The following is a 16,794-nucleotide window of genomic DNA, read 5'->3' as shown; positions in this document are numbered from 1 at the left end:
GTAATTAATTCCTTGCATTGGAGAGTAGTTATCCTCAAAATAATCAATTTTAGTCTGGAATTAAGCACTCACATGCGAATCCACTCCTGAATGCCCACAGGTAATTGCTGCTCCTGCTCAGCTGTCATTTGGAATCCATGGAAAACAAACTCTGTGTGTTCTTTAAAGCTGCCAGGAAAACTCAGCACTTGACACCTGATTCATAAAGAATTTTCCACCAAGGTGAAAACTAGAAGGCTATTAAAGCTCAAGCAATTATAAACAATCACTTCACTGATGCAACTCGATGACATGGTTCTGTTAGACCCCTGCATTCTCATGAGCTCCGTGACTAAGTTTACAGGAGACACCCCTAAAACTCTTAACAAGCACTTTTACTACTTGGATCCCTCTGAAAGCAGTGGGAAATTGTGCATGCACATACCTGTGGGATCAGAACTGAAACTGTGAGAGTACCTTTTAAAGCTGGACTTTATCTCAGTGTCCTCCCTAACATTCCTGTGCTAAGTACAGCGTGAGCGCCTTATAGGGTGCTATACATTAGAAAAGAGCCATCGTAAAAGAAAAGTGCTTAATCTCATTGTTCCCACACTGATGGCTTGTGAGGCTCTGACAGGATTGCAAGAAGTCAATGATATTTTGGAGGCACTCATGGATGCAGAGAAAAATTATTCCTGACAGCAAACACTGAGAAATGTGTTCAAGGAAGAGTTTTCACATTCACTGGCCATGACCTGCACCTGATATAATCCACCTTGCTTGGACTGGGCTTGCTTCCCACAGCTACCTTTGTTTGTATAACATACTGTTCTGCAACACACAGCAAGAACTATTTGCACACTACACTAAAGTGTGATTTAATATTTGCTTAAAGCTTTCATTTTATTGTCTGGGCAAGGGCAGTTTCTACCACTCAAGTTAATAGCTAACCCACAACTCTACCTCTGCTATCCAAAGTTGTAATTGTTAGCACAGCACCCAGATCCAGGAGCAAAAGGCATAAACTACCTCTGCCTAACTTCACTGAGAGAAGCAAAAGCAGCCCTTTCAACAAAGCAATTTCTCCTATACTTCTAAGAAAAGGTATTCAAGAAAAGTATACATTATTTCAGATTTGTAAAAAATACTCTTATGATTACTTAGACACTTTCTTTACAGACAGATCATGGCAGGCACATACTTGGAGGTTGAGATCCTCTGAATCACCCACTGTGAGCTGGAAACATGTCTGTCACATGAACTTATTTACAGTTACAAAAATAGCACCATGAAAGACACAGATGTGTTGAGCACAAAAAAGAAATTGAATTAGTTATTACAGAGATTCTGCTGGACACTGGAGAATTTAAGAAAGAAATATCTTTCTCTTGTACACACAGCTGAAAGAAGTGCACTTAAAGTGTACTAAGCATTAAATGCTTGTACTTATGCTTGTTGAAATGATATGACCTAATGCTCTTTTTTCTAGAAGTGCTACTCTTTCCTATGCCACAGGACACACAGGATATGAATAGCTAATAGCATTGGTTACAAATGCTTTTAATTTAAAAGTTTTGTGTTGACCGCAGACCAACAGCAATTAGCCTCACTTTGTGATCTGCAGCAGCTATTTCTATCTTGGAAGTTTCCTAAAATAGTACTGAGCTAGAGTGAGGCAACTCAACTCATCTTCATTTCTCATCTAAGCTGCATAAATATTATTAAACTAAACAAAGTTAGACTTCTTCATATTCTCTCATCAATCTCAAATCTCAGAATTGTTCTGGCATCCAAAAAAAATTTGTTTTGTATGCTTGAATGCAATGTGTTCAAATGTGTGAGAACTGGACCTCTGGAAATAAAGCTTTTCATTTCACCCCAGCACAGCATTAGCAGAGCAGAGATTGTCCAAGCTTCTCATCAACACCCAACCTTTTTTTCAATACAGCCCAGGAGCATGCATCTCTAAATAGGAGAAGGAGAAATGAAATCTCAAATCTAAATAGGAGAAGGAGAAATAAATCTCAAATTAATGTATTTGAGATTACACAGCCATCCAACGTTTGTCCATCTTCTGACTAATTCACCAGGTAGTTCTCAATGTCACAAAGTACATTCTAGCTGTTGACTGATCTGTGGAAATTGAGTGAAACCATTCACAGTCATTTCATACCAACAGCAAAACTGATACTGGATTACATCTTTTGGTTACCGTTGATCTGGCCCTGGTCTAAGTGGATGACCTCAAAGGTGAAATTAAAAAAAAAAAAAAAAAAAAAAAAAGCCAACCATGTATTTTATACCCAATTTTATTAGCAACTCAAACCTCAACAAGAATAAAGCTTGAGTGCTCTGGCCAGCTGAGTTACTGACTCCCTTTCATCGTCCTGCACGTCATCACTTCCACTGTACTCCGTGTACATGTTTGCCACAGATTTCAAAACAGCACTTCTGCTACTGGAGAAGACAGCACTTCCCACATTGCAGGGCCTTTGCCCAGACCTCTGGCTGTGAGAATGGTACCTGGATAAACCAGGAGTGCAGCCCCTACCCTCCATTCTGTAGTTTGCTAAGGGAGTGCTGCCATGCAGCAGTCTAATTTAGATGACAGATTAAATAAATGGTAAAACTGAATTAATTTTTCAAGCTCTCATGCTTCTTTGCTCTGTGCTTATTTCATTTTTGCCAACTGGGAAATGAAAACCAACGGAGTCGGTTTCACTTTTGTTTATATTTGGTTTCAATTTTATCCTCAAGTTTTGCTTTCATCTTTTTCATGTAACACTGTTGGGATTTCAAATGCTGCAGGCAAACTCTCAGTAATTTAAGAACACTGCTCTCCTATCCTGCCTGTTTTCCTATTGCAGAATTATTTTTACGTTAGATAAACTTTTTAAGATGCTGTCACAATTTTAGAAAGTGTTTTGCGGCAGAGCTGTTTAGTTTTGATTTTACAGATTTATATGCCTCATCCAATTAAATTCAATACTTCACTATTTTCCACTTGATCCATGTCTCAGTTGCATATAAAGTCCTGAATACAGGAGTCAACAAAACACCTTAGAAGACAGCCAGTACACCACATGCACAAAAGCCCACACCAGGCACGAAATGTGTTATACATATATGTATGAAATGCACATAAAGAGCTGAATTTATTGCTACCTTAATTTATTAACCAACAAAGGCAGTGTCTTGCTTAGATAAAGCTGTAAGAGGCTTGCCTGGAATGCTGTCAAGCAACATGCAATATCAACAGAAATATCAGAGTCCAGGCTTTGCCTTCTGTGCCCTTATCAGGCCCTTCAAGTCACATATATCCCTCCATATGTATGAGAAAGCAGAACTTTACCACAGGTCACACTTTTCAAAACCAAATGCGTAAGCAACCCTTCCTTCTTTTGTGCTGCATTAATCTTAAGCATCTAAGTCTTTTAAAAGTACTTAAAATAATTTTACAGCAAAAGGGAAATGGTTGGACAACATCCACTGTCACGTGCAGTTCAGAACAAAGGACAAATTTAACTAGTTTTGACACACCTTAATGCCATTCCTAACACCAGAAATATGCTGGGAGCTACAAACCAAGCCTGTCAACGTTAGCTGAAAAACCACCAAATCTGCCCTCCTCTTTAATAGACAGGAATATGAAAATTATTACTTCCAAGCTTATCTTGAAAGATAGCAACCTATATAGCAACAACTGAATGTTAAAATAACTTAAGAGTTAAAATTTAAATTCTGCACCTGGGGTGAAACAATATGCCACATGCAGGCAGATTTGCTCCTGGATGTGTGTCCAAGGTGCAACAAGATAAAATGTTTGCTTTGTCCTAAAGACTGCTGTACTTGATCTAATGCAATCTGCTCCCAAGCAAACAAAGGGATCAGAAGATTTCCGGCATACAGAAAGCTGGGCTTGCAATATATTACAAATTAAGAAATCAAACATTACTGTACTGCTTACCATTTCTTCCTTTCTTCTCTGGGTCATTCAAATAACCAGAAATTTTACATGAGCTTCCAAGAAATTGCAAACATATCCAGCACTAACTGTAAGAGCAAATTTTAAAACCTTTTCACAGTTTATTAATAAGAAGTATGTGCTGTAAAATGTATTATTTATGCTATATACAAACTATCTTAATTTGATATATATGTAGATACATAGATATGTACATCTGTATATATATAGATTTACATACACATAGGTTGATATTAAACTCTAAACTCTTCTCATAGATTCCATTCCACTAACTGTTAATTGTTGATTTCAGTTTTTTTAGTGGCTATTTTAATCATAACACAAGAGTTCACACATACTCAATACAAAAAAGAACCTTCATACATTCCAATAAAACTTCTGTAAAAAATGAAACCAAAACAAAACCAAAAAACACCAAGAGGAACTTATTTAATTAAACGGAATAATATTTTGCATAATGCTATTCGTACATGAGGAATATGCACCTTAACAAATTTGTTCCTCTCATTCACTGTATCCAGAATCTTTTAAGCTTACTCATTCTTTTGTTTTACACTTGAGATCTCAAAGGACAAGCCAGAAAATGTTTTGCACTAATCACAGTTAGTAGCAGCACTAGCTACAATAAAACTTCTGTAAACACTGTCTCATGGTTTATGTCCTCAATATCACAATCATTGCAGGCCTTTGAAGAATCAGGCTTCAAAAGAACAATCTTTACCACTGAGACACAGAGATAAGCAAGAGTAACACGTGATTAGTGTTGTATCTTTACCTAGAAATGGACCATTAATTTAATACATGATGCACAAAATACAAGCTGAGGTTCTAATCCTCCTGCAAATGTCAGAGGGATTTTGCAGGGGTACTGCTCCAATGCAGTGTTGAATGCACACAGGATACACTTTACCTGACTGAAACTGGTGTCAGCTTAACAAGGGCTGGGGTAGCAAGCCCACCTTAAACAGGATCAGCATAGGCTATTTTTTTTCCCTAGAAGTTTGGTAAAATCTTATGTCACAAGCTTCACAAAACAAAGGGCAATAAAAGGCCTTGCTTCTCTCTGCTATCTGCAAACGGATGGTAGCTTATGCTTCTCAGTGGAAATTTCTACTAGCAGTTTTCAGCAATTCTCTGTCAGCAGTCAGTGCCCAAAATTTGATACTGAACTGTCCTGACTGCTAAGTTGCACAGCAAGTTTCTCTCCAAAAGACTGACTAATCACTCGTGAACCCGAGTAAACCCCTGACAAACACGCAGTGGTTGTGAGCACCACAATTTACCTATTGCAGGACAAGCATCTGGTTTTTTGAAGTTGCCTCCCAATTGTTTTATTTGGGTCTCATTTATCTTGCCTCTTCACTTTCTTCATGACACTAATGGTTTTGAAGAATATCCCCATGGTCCCTTCAGTCACTTCTTTTCCAAGCTACTTGCTCTTTCACAAAAGCTCATTGCTACCCTTCATCATCTTTGACATCCTCCTCTGTAGCTCAGCAAATTTCACTACTTCCTCAATCAGGAGAGGGGAGTAACATGCATTTGTAGTGGCACGATGGTGCTTTTTATTTCTTTTTTTAACTCCTTCCTAATAACTCCTAACCTGTCCTGTCCTTTACCAGCCACATCTTGGCACAGAGCTTATATTTTCATTGGATTTTACAAGCTGTATGATTTTTTTCCTGAGTAGAAAGTCAGTTCATGCTTCATTTTTGTGTACAGAAAAATTAGGATTGCAATCCATTCCACATGTATTACATTGAAATTGGTCTGTACTGAACTTCATCTGCAAACTTACACCCACACTTTCAAAATAAGATTTTTCTGCAGACTTTGTGGTTCAGCCTTTGGGATTTTCATGTTCCAAATGAGTTAATAATACTGGAAAATTTGCCACATTCCCACCTGTCTCTTCCTGCATCCCTTGAGTCGCACAGGCCCTGGGCAGACCTGGGGTGAGGGGTACAAACTCTTTTCAAGGAGCAAACTGGCCGTGACTACACAGCCCAAAGCAAACTGATCCCACCTTGAAACTGGCCCTGCCAGTCAACCAGACAACAGCTCAGTAACACCTTCAGAGAATGCCACAAGAGTCATGACACTCACCTCCCTGGCAACATAAGCCAGGCCTAGTCTTTGTCACTGTTTCACATTTATACCCGTGTTCACTAGTCCCATTCACTAACCCTTGGCAACCAACCGACCAAACAAAAATGCCCATCCTCGAGTTCTGGGTCTCCAGAGAAACCCTGGAAAAGGGACAGCTCATTTGTTACATTCTATTTCTGGAGCACCAAAGCAGGCCTACACAAGGAGTTACACACAAGAGGCAACATTTCAGCAACTTTCCATTTCGGTTGTTTCAAAACTCTGCCACAAGTATCACCTCCTGCCCTCTGCTTCATCCTTCCCAATGGTTTGTTCCCATACCCTCTCTCACCCACGCTTGACTTTGGAGAGCTCCCCGACGTATTCACTCCTTTAAAAAAAGAGAAAGCCTCTTGCAAAAGAATCTCTTTAAACTCTTTCTTGGTGAAGCAAGGCTCAGAGAATCTGTTTCACTCTTACACTGACTTTATCTTCCTTGGGCACTCCTTCTACACATGGATAACTTATCAGCAAGCTTCCTGGGTTTGATGAGCTGCAAAGAGTATATTCTAATTGTTCTCATGCCTTTAGCTGCATGACTCTTTGGGTTATCTAACTGTGTTTGGCACATTTGTTATGTTCTTTTCCACCTTTCCGATTTGAAAACAAAATCTTAACATTTGAAAGAGGTCTTTTTACTTGTACTGAGCTGCTTTGCTTGTCAGCCTGCTCGGCTTTTTTGGTATTTTTGACAGCTGACACACAATTGCTTTGAGCCTTTACTCTGAGTGTCTTTGAAGAATTACATGCCACTTGCAACAATTTTACACTTTTGGCTGCCTCTCACCATTTGATTAACTTCTTTCCTCCCTATATGAAGAACTACTTTGGAAGAGTAAACACTGCCACAACAATCCTTGCCTTTGCAGCTCCTGAAACAACATTGATTTTAAGGATATTATGACCAGGGTCATGTCAGAACTTGCTGGGATTTTGAATGAAAATTCTGAATTTAATTCTTGCTGGCCAGTATCTTGTCCAGAGTTGTTTCTCCCAGTGTATCTGTACAAGCTACACCCAGAAAGCAGGGTTTTTGGCACCTGGGCAAATTTCATGTTGGACCATGACATAATCTACACAGGGGCAACTGTGACCCCTCATTGACAATCACATTTTCTACTCTTGGAGCTTCTCTACACTCCTTTAATATATCACATTTATTGTCAACATCTAGGTTGGGCAGTCACATAGCCCTAATCTCTCTGCTCTTCCTACACAGGCCTAGGACATCAGGGCATGGGACCCTGTGTTACTTCCCCAAACAGTCATTTCCTCTTTAACAAAAAGTTTCCCACATTATGCGTGTGCAAGCTACTCAGTCCTACTCAGTCTCCATGCATCCACAAGGTTTTGGTATTCCAAGTATTCTACCATGAAGATGTTTTAACACCATGAAGGTGATGCATCACTTCAAGAGCGAGTATCATGGCAAACCTTACAATCCTTATCCATCAGCTTTTTCCCACTGTTTGGTTTTTGAACATATATTATTATATATACTGTACATATAAGCACGTTTTCATTGAAGGCATACATAACCTGGCTGCAAATTTATTTACATAAAGCCTATTCTTCTAATGTAGACTCTATTTATTCAAATAAAGATTTTTATTTTCTCTTGAATTTTAGCAGTTTTTTCTTCATCATTTTCTCAACTCTGTATTAAAACTGCCCCTAACTCCACTTGGTCCCACACATTTAGGACCTTTCCTCAATGGAGAAAGGGGCCTTTAACCCCTCCTTCCTAACAGCCTGCATGTTACTTCTCATACCTCTTGGCTACCCATTTCCACACAGCATGGCCTGTGATGAGCAGCTCTTCTCTAGAAACTGACTTGACAGCCCCTAAAATCTGTCACTTCTGTCATCAGCAAGTAAGTGGCTAGCAGTGCTAATACATGTGCCAAACAACGACAGTGACTGGCTGCTCTACCTGCCTCTGCCAACCTGCTGGGACCCCCAGCCTCAGGGAGGTAACACAGGCTCACAGGCTGGCACCTTGCCTTGCCTGTACCTCACTGAAGAGCTGCAGTGTGGCACATGAAGTGATACTGTGCCTGAGGAGCTGGAGCTCTCACACCTTTCATCATGGCTTACCAGCAAAAAGAAAGGGGCAAAAGAAGTAATTCCCTGGCAGGATGTTACCAACAGGGCCAAAGAAGGACACTGATGCATCTGAAGGGGCTGGCAGCAAAGAAAGACTGCGATTCAGACTGAGACCATCTGCTCAGAGATCAGTTCTGCTGCTTTTGTGTGACTGTCTCTGTGTTAGGGTGAATTTAAATGTTGCTGCTCCACTCCCTTTTTATGGTACTAACACAGGCATTCTGCAAAGATTGTTAAGACTTAAATAAAATAACTGTAAACTTAAACACGTTGTATTTCATCTCCAGAAACTGAGGTTATCTTTTACAACTGCTCATACCTTCAAGAGAATCCTGTCTGCAAGACCTGAGCACGGTAAGGTGAGCTATAAATTACAACCGTACACTCACCGGAAGGAAAGTTCTGCACTCCGGAATTCCTTTATCTGAGCTCTGTCTCTAAAGAATAAAGGTTAAGACACAGACTCTGCTGCTTAGGAGCTCACACTAATCAAAACGAGAGTTAAGTACCTCTGGGAATCTGGGCCGAGGGATCCAACCCTTCAGGTACTTGCAAATTCGATCCCAGCCATGGCAAGACGCTGGACATTTGACCCTGCGTACTGCGCACAAAGGAAATCCTTGTTCCTAACTTCCCTCTGCCGTTACACGGCAGCGCTGGGCTCCGCTCGCTGGCGTGGGGCAGGACAGCGCCAGCCGAGGCGGCCGCGCCGCCGTGCCCGCACGGGAGGCCCTTCCCGCCGGGAGCCGAGCGCCACTTCCTCCTTCCGCCGCTGCCGCGGAACGCGCCTGCCCGGGCCCCGCCGCCTCTGCCCCTCGCCCTGCCGCGGCCGTGCCCTCGCCAGGCGGGGATCCCGGGCCCCGCCGCCTCCCGGGCCCGGCGGGCGGCGGCGCTGAGGGCCGGGGGGCGGCTCCGCCCCGCGCTTGTGTAACGGGCGCTCGGCGAGGCGGGCCGGGCCCCGCCCCTTCCCGCCCCCGGCCCGCGGGGGCAGCGCCCCCCCCCCGCACACCGACCCCCGCCCGCGGCCCCTCCGCCCGCGCCGCCGCCGCTCCCCTGCCCTGCCCTGCCCTGCCCTCACCGGAGCCACCGCGCCCCGGCCCCGCAACAAGTGCGGGGCCCCTCGGCCCGGCCTGGCCCGGCCCGCGGCCCTCCCGACCCTGCGCCCCCGCCTTTGTCCGTGCGCCCGGGCTGCCTCCCCACCCGGGTACCCCCCGGCCGCTCCATCTCCGCCGCGGCCGCCTCTTCCCTTCCCCCCCAGTTCTCAAACGCAGCGGCGGAATCGGGCTCGGCCCCGGTAGCTGCAGCCCGACCTTTTGTTTTTAAACCCGATGCGCATCTGCCCGGGAGCCCCCGCTGCCCCGCACACGGAAACGGCAGCAATGCGGAAAAATAAAATGAAAATTAAACGCGAAGAAAAGAATAAATAGGGAAAAAATTAGAAAATAATTCAAAATTACCTTGCCGGCCCGTTTTCGCGGCCCTTATATAATTCCTCAAGGTTACCTCCGTTGCCAGGGGACACGAAATGGAAATGAAAACAGGCGCTGAATAATCGCGGGAGCAAAACTAAAAGTTCAGTGCCTCCGCCCGGGCGGAGAGAGGGCCAGATCGAAAGCAAAACAAGGAGAGGAAGCGGCGAGGCCGCCGGCGCTTGGAAATCCCCCCGCCTCTCCGCCGGGCCGGGCCGGCCGCGCAGGCGGCGGGGGCAGGGCTGCGGCGGCGGGCGCGGAAGCGCTGAGCCCGTCACCGCCGCGCCGGGTACGGCACAGCACGGCACAGCACGGCACAGCACGGCACGGCTCGGCACAGCACGGCACGGCACAGCGCCGGGGCACGGCACAGCCCGGGACTCCCCCGCCGACCCCCGCCCGGCACCGGCTCCCGCTGGTCCTCGACCTCCCGCAACACGCAGAGCCGCACCGAGAGCCGGAGCCAGCCCCGAGGAGCGCTGCTGTGGGACGCACAAACCCAGCGCTCAAAGCAGGTTTTCCCGGGGACCAGAGAGGAATCCCTGCCGCTCAGTTCCACCAGCGCGGACTGAATCGCTCCTTGCGTCTCCAGCCCCTCTGCCGAGGTGGGAGTCTTGGTTTCGGTCTGGTACACGCGCATGCGAGAGCTGTCATTGCCTTTGGAAAAGTACAACGTCGTAGTTCCACAACGAGGACAATTACAGACCAGATCATTTGAACACAGCGAGGCTCAAGCCGCTGGCTTACTGCGAGAGAGCTCTTGGATTTCAACGATTTTGCAAACTGCCGTTAGTTGTGGAGTCAATGTAGACACCAAAGCTTTCTACAGGGTTTTGATAATCCCGATTCAAACTACAGTAAATAAAATCCACTGAGGTTGCAATGTGCCATTCCTAGCCCTAGCCATAAATGAGAAAGGAAAAGAGCACTTGGAGGCTGGCGGAGATATGAAATGTAGTCATTCCAAAGGGCTGTATACGGAGACAGAGAGGTGTATATATCTCCCTCGCACACACATCCATCTATGTGTGTGCTGTATGCACAAACATCCAAGGCACTCAGGCAGCCAAGCGGTGCAGCTCCGTGTGCTGCACACGATGCACGGGGTGGGAGAAGTGCCGGGACACCGGGGGCTGTGTGAGGAGTGGCATAGAGGAGTGGTTAAGGAGCTGTGTGCTCTCCAGCTGCGCAGCAAATGGAGGGGGAGCTGTTCTCCAGGTGCTGTGGGCACTGAGGATCCTTTGTGGCAGCATCCCTGGACGTGCAGAGGACACCGAGCTAACAATGAGATAGGGAGTCCACCCTTGTGGGTGACGAGACCTCCTGTTGTGAAAAGGCTTTCCTTGCACTGAGAACATAATCACAAAACAAATTAGGCTGGCGAGACCATGGATGTCAGCAATCTACCACCTCCCAAAAAACCACTGCGGCCTAGAAGGTGGCTGTGGTCCCCATGTGCACCAGTGAAGTAGGAAAGGGCAAGAAGGAGGTTTGGGAAGTAAGACAGCATGCCAGGTAGAGCAGTAAAATCAAGCATCTCCTTCTAAACTTCTCTAGAAACATTCCCAGCAGTAAGGAGAGATCCACATGTGGAGGGACACAGGTTCCCAGAGCAGGGGCAGAAGAGAAGCAAGAAAGGTCCTACTCACATGGCTGATACTCCCAGACACTTCCAGAAGAGACTGATGGAGCCACAGTGGAATGAGAGTGAGGGTTATGGGACACCTGGCTCAGATTGGCATGTTGACTGAATAGATGTGCAGGGAAAAGAAATATTCAGCAAGGCATGGTAGTGACAGACCACAGCTTATGAAGGAGGGTCAGACCTGGCTGTGGCTATAGGGCAAGGGGCTATGAACTCCATGACAAAATAACAGCAAAATCAGCAATCTCCAATAACTAAAGGCAAATTTTCACAGACTGAAGGTCCAGCTAGGATAACAGTAGGGTATTAGTGCCCTCTGACCAGGCTAGAGATGGTAACTATGGCCAGGTTGGATTAGAGAGGAGTAAAATGATGGAAAATGAGAAATTTCTAACCAACTTGTTCCCACTCAGAAATAAGATCTAACAGTTGCAATAACTCGTGGAAGAATTGGTTCAGCACTCAGAAGCTGTCCCAAAGCTGGTGGAAGATGGCAGGATGAAATGCAAAGAACAGAATGGGGAGGGCTGCAACATGCCTCCATTGCTCATGTGTAACAGGAACAGCAAAGATCCAGAGAAAAGCAACAAACAGGGAGCCACCCTGATGTTAGAGTGATACAAGGATTTAGGTGACCAAGATTATACATGATGGAGAGGTGATAACAGAAAACAATCAGACCAGAGAGAATAATGAGTAGAGAGGAGTAGGGGTGGATTATTTGCTTTCTTTTCTAATATAAGAACTAGAGAGCATCAAGTGAAACTAGCAGGTGGCCAATTTAAAGCAAACAGAAGGAGGTGGATCTTCATGCAGTAGGTAATTAGACAGAAGGACATCCTCCTTTGAGGTGCCAGTAGTTCACAGGGGATCCCAAAAAAGCACCTGCACACATTCACAGAACAAAAAAACTCCACGAGGTCTATTAAATGCAAAGACACCAACTCTGCCTCAGACAGCCCCCAAAGGCACCAATTCCTAGGGGCTAGAGCCTCTTTGGTACCCTTCAAAAAGTCCTGCCTGAATAGAAATGCCTGCAAATGGTTCAGGGCAGGAATGCTAGTCCAACACCTCCCTCCAAGCAAAGAGTACAGTGACTTGGGCTGGCTTTTGCAGTACTCAGTAGTTGCTATTTTTTCTAGTATGAGCTTTTAATTTGTTTGCAGAATGAGCCAGCTGTGAAAAATACTGTAGTTTATGTATCAGTAAATATTGTGTGGAAAAAATACCATCATTTTAATACTTTAATGTCTCATTCAGTGGACACTAAGTGTCATTGCTGTGAATTACATGAGTTGGCTTTGGTCAAAGGGAACAGTGAGCTTCCCTGAGACACACCAGCCAAGCCATCGGGCAGAATTTGCAGCTCGCTCTTGCCATCTCCTCCTACCACCTTCACCTGATCTCAGTGCAGCACATTCAAGATCTTGATGCATTTTGTGCATTGACAAAGGCCTTTCCCTACACGGCTCCTAGCACCACAAAATCAGAAGTTATACCAGAAGTTAAATCTTCAGTTGTGATTCCTTTTTTTAATGCTGAAAGGTAATGAGAATGGGCAGCTTTAGTTTTCTAAACTTAACTTTCAGCAGTGACTCATTGCCTCCACAAAGAGACTTTAACCTCTTGTAACTTTGCTGTTTCAGTGAGATATGGCAGCTTAAAATCAGAGAATTTAATCCAGAAGCATCACGTATCCACTGCCTTTCTTCTGCAGAACTGCCAAAGTTTGCAACTTATTCTTTTAACAACCTTCTTTAGGGATCTGGCTGCTGGAATTAGTTGCTTCCATTAGCATCCTGCTTTTTCTTCACAAATTAGTCTCTTTTTCTGGCCTGGAGTTCATTTCTGTGAGAAAAAATTTTCAGACTGGGAATCCCTTAAGTTCCAGAAGGCAAATAAATACACAATATGCCAGCCATTTTGGTGTGGGTTTTTGTTTGTTTTTGTTTTGATTGTTTTGTTTTGGAAGTTTAATAGTATTTTTGAAAAGCTTAATAACATTACATCTTCCCTTTCTGGTGCTTTTCTTGTGGGTTTTACCCTGTCTTTACATGGAGCTGACTATACCATTGGTTTTGTTCTTAAAATCACTGTCACAGGCATTGGGACTATTCATAGGTAGAATTAGAGAAGGTGAATTTTCTCATGGAACTGGAACTCAAGCTCACCTACTCACAGCTGACCTGTTTATTTTTCTGATACATTAAAGTGGGAAAGCTAATTTATGTTACAGGACAGTATCAAGAAAATAAATCAATTATACCAAGAAAACAAATCAATTACAAGAGTTATATAATTCTTACTTTAATAGTATTACCCACATCTTCCTGAGTGCCTACGTTTTGGAGCAAATGCACCCATGGGATATTTCCTTTGGTTTTGGTTGGGCTGGGCCCAACACCCACCTATGAGAGGCTTAACAGGGTGTCTAAACTAGTGAGTACTTCTCAGCTCTCACATTCCAGCTGTGCTGTTCTTCTGATTGCTGAGAAGTGAGATGGTGGGAGTGGGGTTTTGTTTTTATAGGTAATAATTACACGTTCCAGATGGAAAAATCTATTTGCTCAGACCAGATCTCCTAAAGAGGAGCTTCTCTAAACTGCAAAATAGAACTTTTCTGTTGCAATTCAAAGCCTCTTGTGCTTTCAGGAAAGCCAAGTGTCTTCACAAAGGTGTTGTTTTATCCAGCCCTTAGCAAATTTGGTCAGAAAGAGCCAAGAGATAAAGCAATAACCTGTGACAGACATTATTCTACTAAGAAATTGTTATGCCTTCCCAATCACGATGGTCCGGCTGCAGCCAGGTGCTGCAGGAGGGCAGGTAACTGTGAAGAGCCTGTCTCCTGAACCCAGAGCAAACACATGACATAGCAGAACACTATTGAGGACTGTAGTGCCTGTTCATATTACTTGTCACTGCTTTTATTTGGCTGCACTACTTCAGCCCATGGCTCTGCCAGCTCAGCTGCTGGACACAATTCACTTTGTTTAATAGGAGAGAAGAAAGGGAGCCAGGAATTTGCTTAACAGCATTGTGAGATGGTTTTGGTTACTCACATCTCCTGGCCCACACAGCAAAATTTAGGGAGGAAAGAAGTCCTTTAATAACACATGACAGCATCTTGACATTTCAGGGCTGGAGTGGAGTTTGGCAGAGAAAGCCTGGGTGGGAGGCAGACAGCTTCAGCAGATCACACCTGAAAGTGACCCTGCTTAGCCCTTCTTCAATAGAGTGTTTCACTCTAGTGGAAGTTTTATGGCAATTTTCCCAGTGAAGCTGAGGTAGAATATAAAGAGAAGTGATATGTTGTCTATTGGCTTGACAAAGCAGAATGAATATGTTTCTTCAGGATAATAATCAGGTATTAGGAGCTTTGCTTCTCCACATGTATGAACACATCCTTCGATTTATTAATTCAAAATGTATTTACTGTTTAAAATAGCTCAATTCTCTCTGTAGAGGGGGAAGACATTTTTCTCTTTTCTCCTTCCTGTTTGTAGCGGATTTTCACATTAAAAGGAGACTTTGCAAGGATATGCATTGCAGAAATGTTCACCAGGCACATTGCCCCATCAATCACTGTCCCAAACAGATGATATTCTTCCTTAAATCCTGCCGTGGTCCCATGGCTTTGTGGGGAGAAAAGTTCCACCCCGTGACAGGGGTGTTTTCCTCCCATCCAAAACTGGAGGACAGGAGGACAGAGGGAGCCAAGCCAAGCACTGGACTTACCCCAGACTGTGCTGGGCCTGCCCTGACAGATGGACAGCCAGCATCCCAGCCCCATCCCCACTTGCCATGGTCCGTGCCAGTGCACCCCTTTGCTGAGTGCTGGGGGCTGTCAGGGACATTGCCCATCTCAGAAGGAGAGGCAAGAGGAGCTGGGATGGCACCTCACTCCCCTCTCCATGGTGAAGGAGGCATAGGGGGGTCAAAAAGGGGGCTCCTCCTCTGGAGGTTTCCTGCTGACAAAACAGGAAATTCTCTGTGCGCCCCCCAGCTTGTCGGACCCTGCAGCAGCCTCCTATGCTACAACTTTGGGGGGTTATTTAAATATAGCCTTTCCTCCTTGGTGCACTCTCCAGCTCATACTGCAACACCACCCAACGTGACCACAAAAAGAGAAAAAAAAAAAGAGGGACCCAGTTATAAACAGTAAATTTAAGGCTTTTCTATCTGAAGTTACAATCGTCACTACGAGTTACAAATTTGTTTCCAACTCACCACTCTCTTTAAAGCTTTGGCTCTTTCACCTTTTCTAATCAGTGTTTAATCATTAACAAAAGGGGAATTTTTGGATAACATGCCCTGTCTGCTGACTGCCTTCATGTATGTGGTCTGGCAACACTGATCTCCAGAGTGCTTTTCCATACCCTCTGCACATCCACCTGACCATCCTCTCAAAGCAAGAGCGGATACAGCATCTCTTGGATGCACTGTACTGAGCTCCTCTGCTGCACCTCCAGTGCTGGCTTGTCGAGTCCAGCCAGTTCATTTTCTGAAAGGCAGCAGCTGGCCCTGCTGAGCTGTTTCTGGAGTGCAGCTCATCCATGACTCATGTCTCCTGTAGCCCATCTTGCTGCATTTCTTTTCTGACAAGTCATTTCTGCCACTCTGGCCGTTGCCCTGCTCTCAGGTTTGCTAAGCCCACAGAACTGAGGCTTTCAGAAGTGAGTGGATAATCAGTGTCAGGGTCTGAATAAGAAGCCTTTCATGGCATAGTAAAAGCTGACATCAATTTCAGGTAATCTATTCCCAGAATCTTCCATTACTACTGATATCTTGATAGGGTTACAGGGGTGTTATGTGGCATATTTTTGAGGAAAATGCCTTGAGTTCTTCAGAGAACTGCTGTAATGCAGCTGGGAAAATGCTGAGTTGGTATCTGAGTGCAAGGGGTCTCAAAACCATGGGCAGGGCTGCTTTATCACTTTAAAAGAAAGAGGTCGTGGGAGGGTAGGGTGGAGGAAAACTCCTGGCTATTAATAGAGAGCATGAGTAGGAGCTTTGTTTCGAATGGCTTCTTTAATTAGTGACATGCAATGCAGAGGAAGGCTCGTGATGCACTCTACCTGCTGACTTCCCAAGCACAGATCAGAGAGAGGCAGACACATGAATGACCATTGCCATACAGGGGAGGTTTGAATAGGCCAAGCTAAAATGCCCAAATTAAAAAATAACCAGGAGCTCCATCAACCTTGATCTTCAGAGGTACTGTCTCTTAAGGTAGGCTAGTGGAGTCAGTGCCAGCTCAGACTCAGGAAATTTAAGTTACCTTCCCAGTCTTACCTGTCTGCTGTGAGTTTTCCTCATTACCTTTATTTCTCTCAGACGGTGTGGAGGATAAGTTCCCAGAGATAACAGCTGTCTCTTCTTACTCAGTGTTACAGTGTCTGGTACAAAAGTGTCTCTGTCTCAGGAATCCTGCTCTTGTGCAGTGCTGCAAGGAATACCATTGC

At 44.7% G+C, this 16,794-nt stretch overlaps 1 protein-coding gene across 4 annotated transcripts in view; it reads right to left on the bottom strand.

The window, feature by feature from the left end:
* IRF2 (interferon regulatory factor 2) overlaps positions 1-9,904 on the bottom strand; it is a 39,334-nt gene extending 29,430 nt beyond the window's left edge. For 2 of the 4 annotated variants that reach the window (XM_063156101.1, XM_063156104.1), the window contains exon 1: positions 9,676-9,904. The gene's annotated coding sequence lies outside the window, so the exon portion shown is untranslated. Of the gene's footprint in view, positions 1-8,607; positions 8,628-8,727; positions 8,894-9,675 lie in introns of those variants that run through there. The other 2 variants (XM_063156102.1, XM_063156103.1) reach the window with 2 other exon arrangements.
* Positions 9,905-16,794: the final 6,890 nt, after the last annotated feature.

Source organism: Melospiza melodia, chromosome 5 (genome assembly GCF_035770615.1).
Source record: "Melospiza melodia melodia isolate bMelMel2 chromosome 5, bMelMel2.pri, whole genome shotgun sequence".
In the NCBI taxonomy this organism is placed as follows: Eukaryota; Metazoa; Chordata; class Aves; order Passeriformes; family Passerellidae; genus Melospiza; species Melospiza melodia.
The sequence above is the reverse complement of the archived record's forward strand: the minus strand, read 5'-3'. Positions and strand labels throughout refer to the sequence as shown.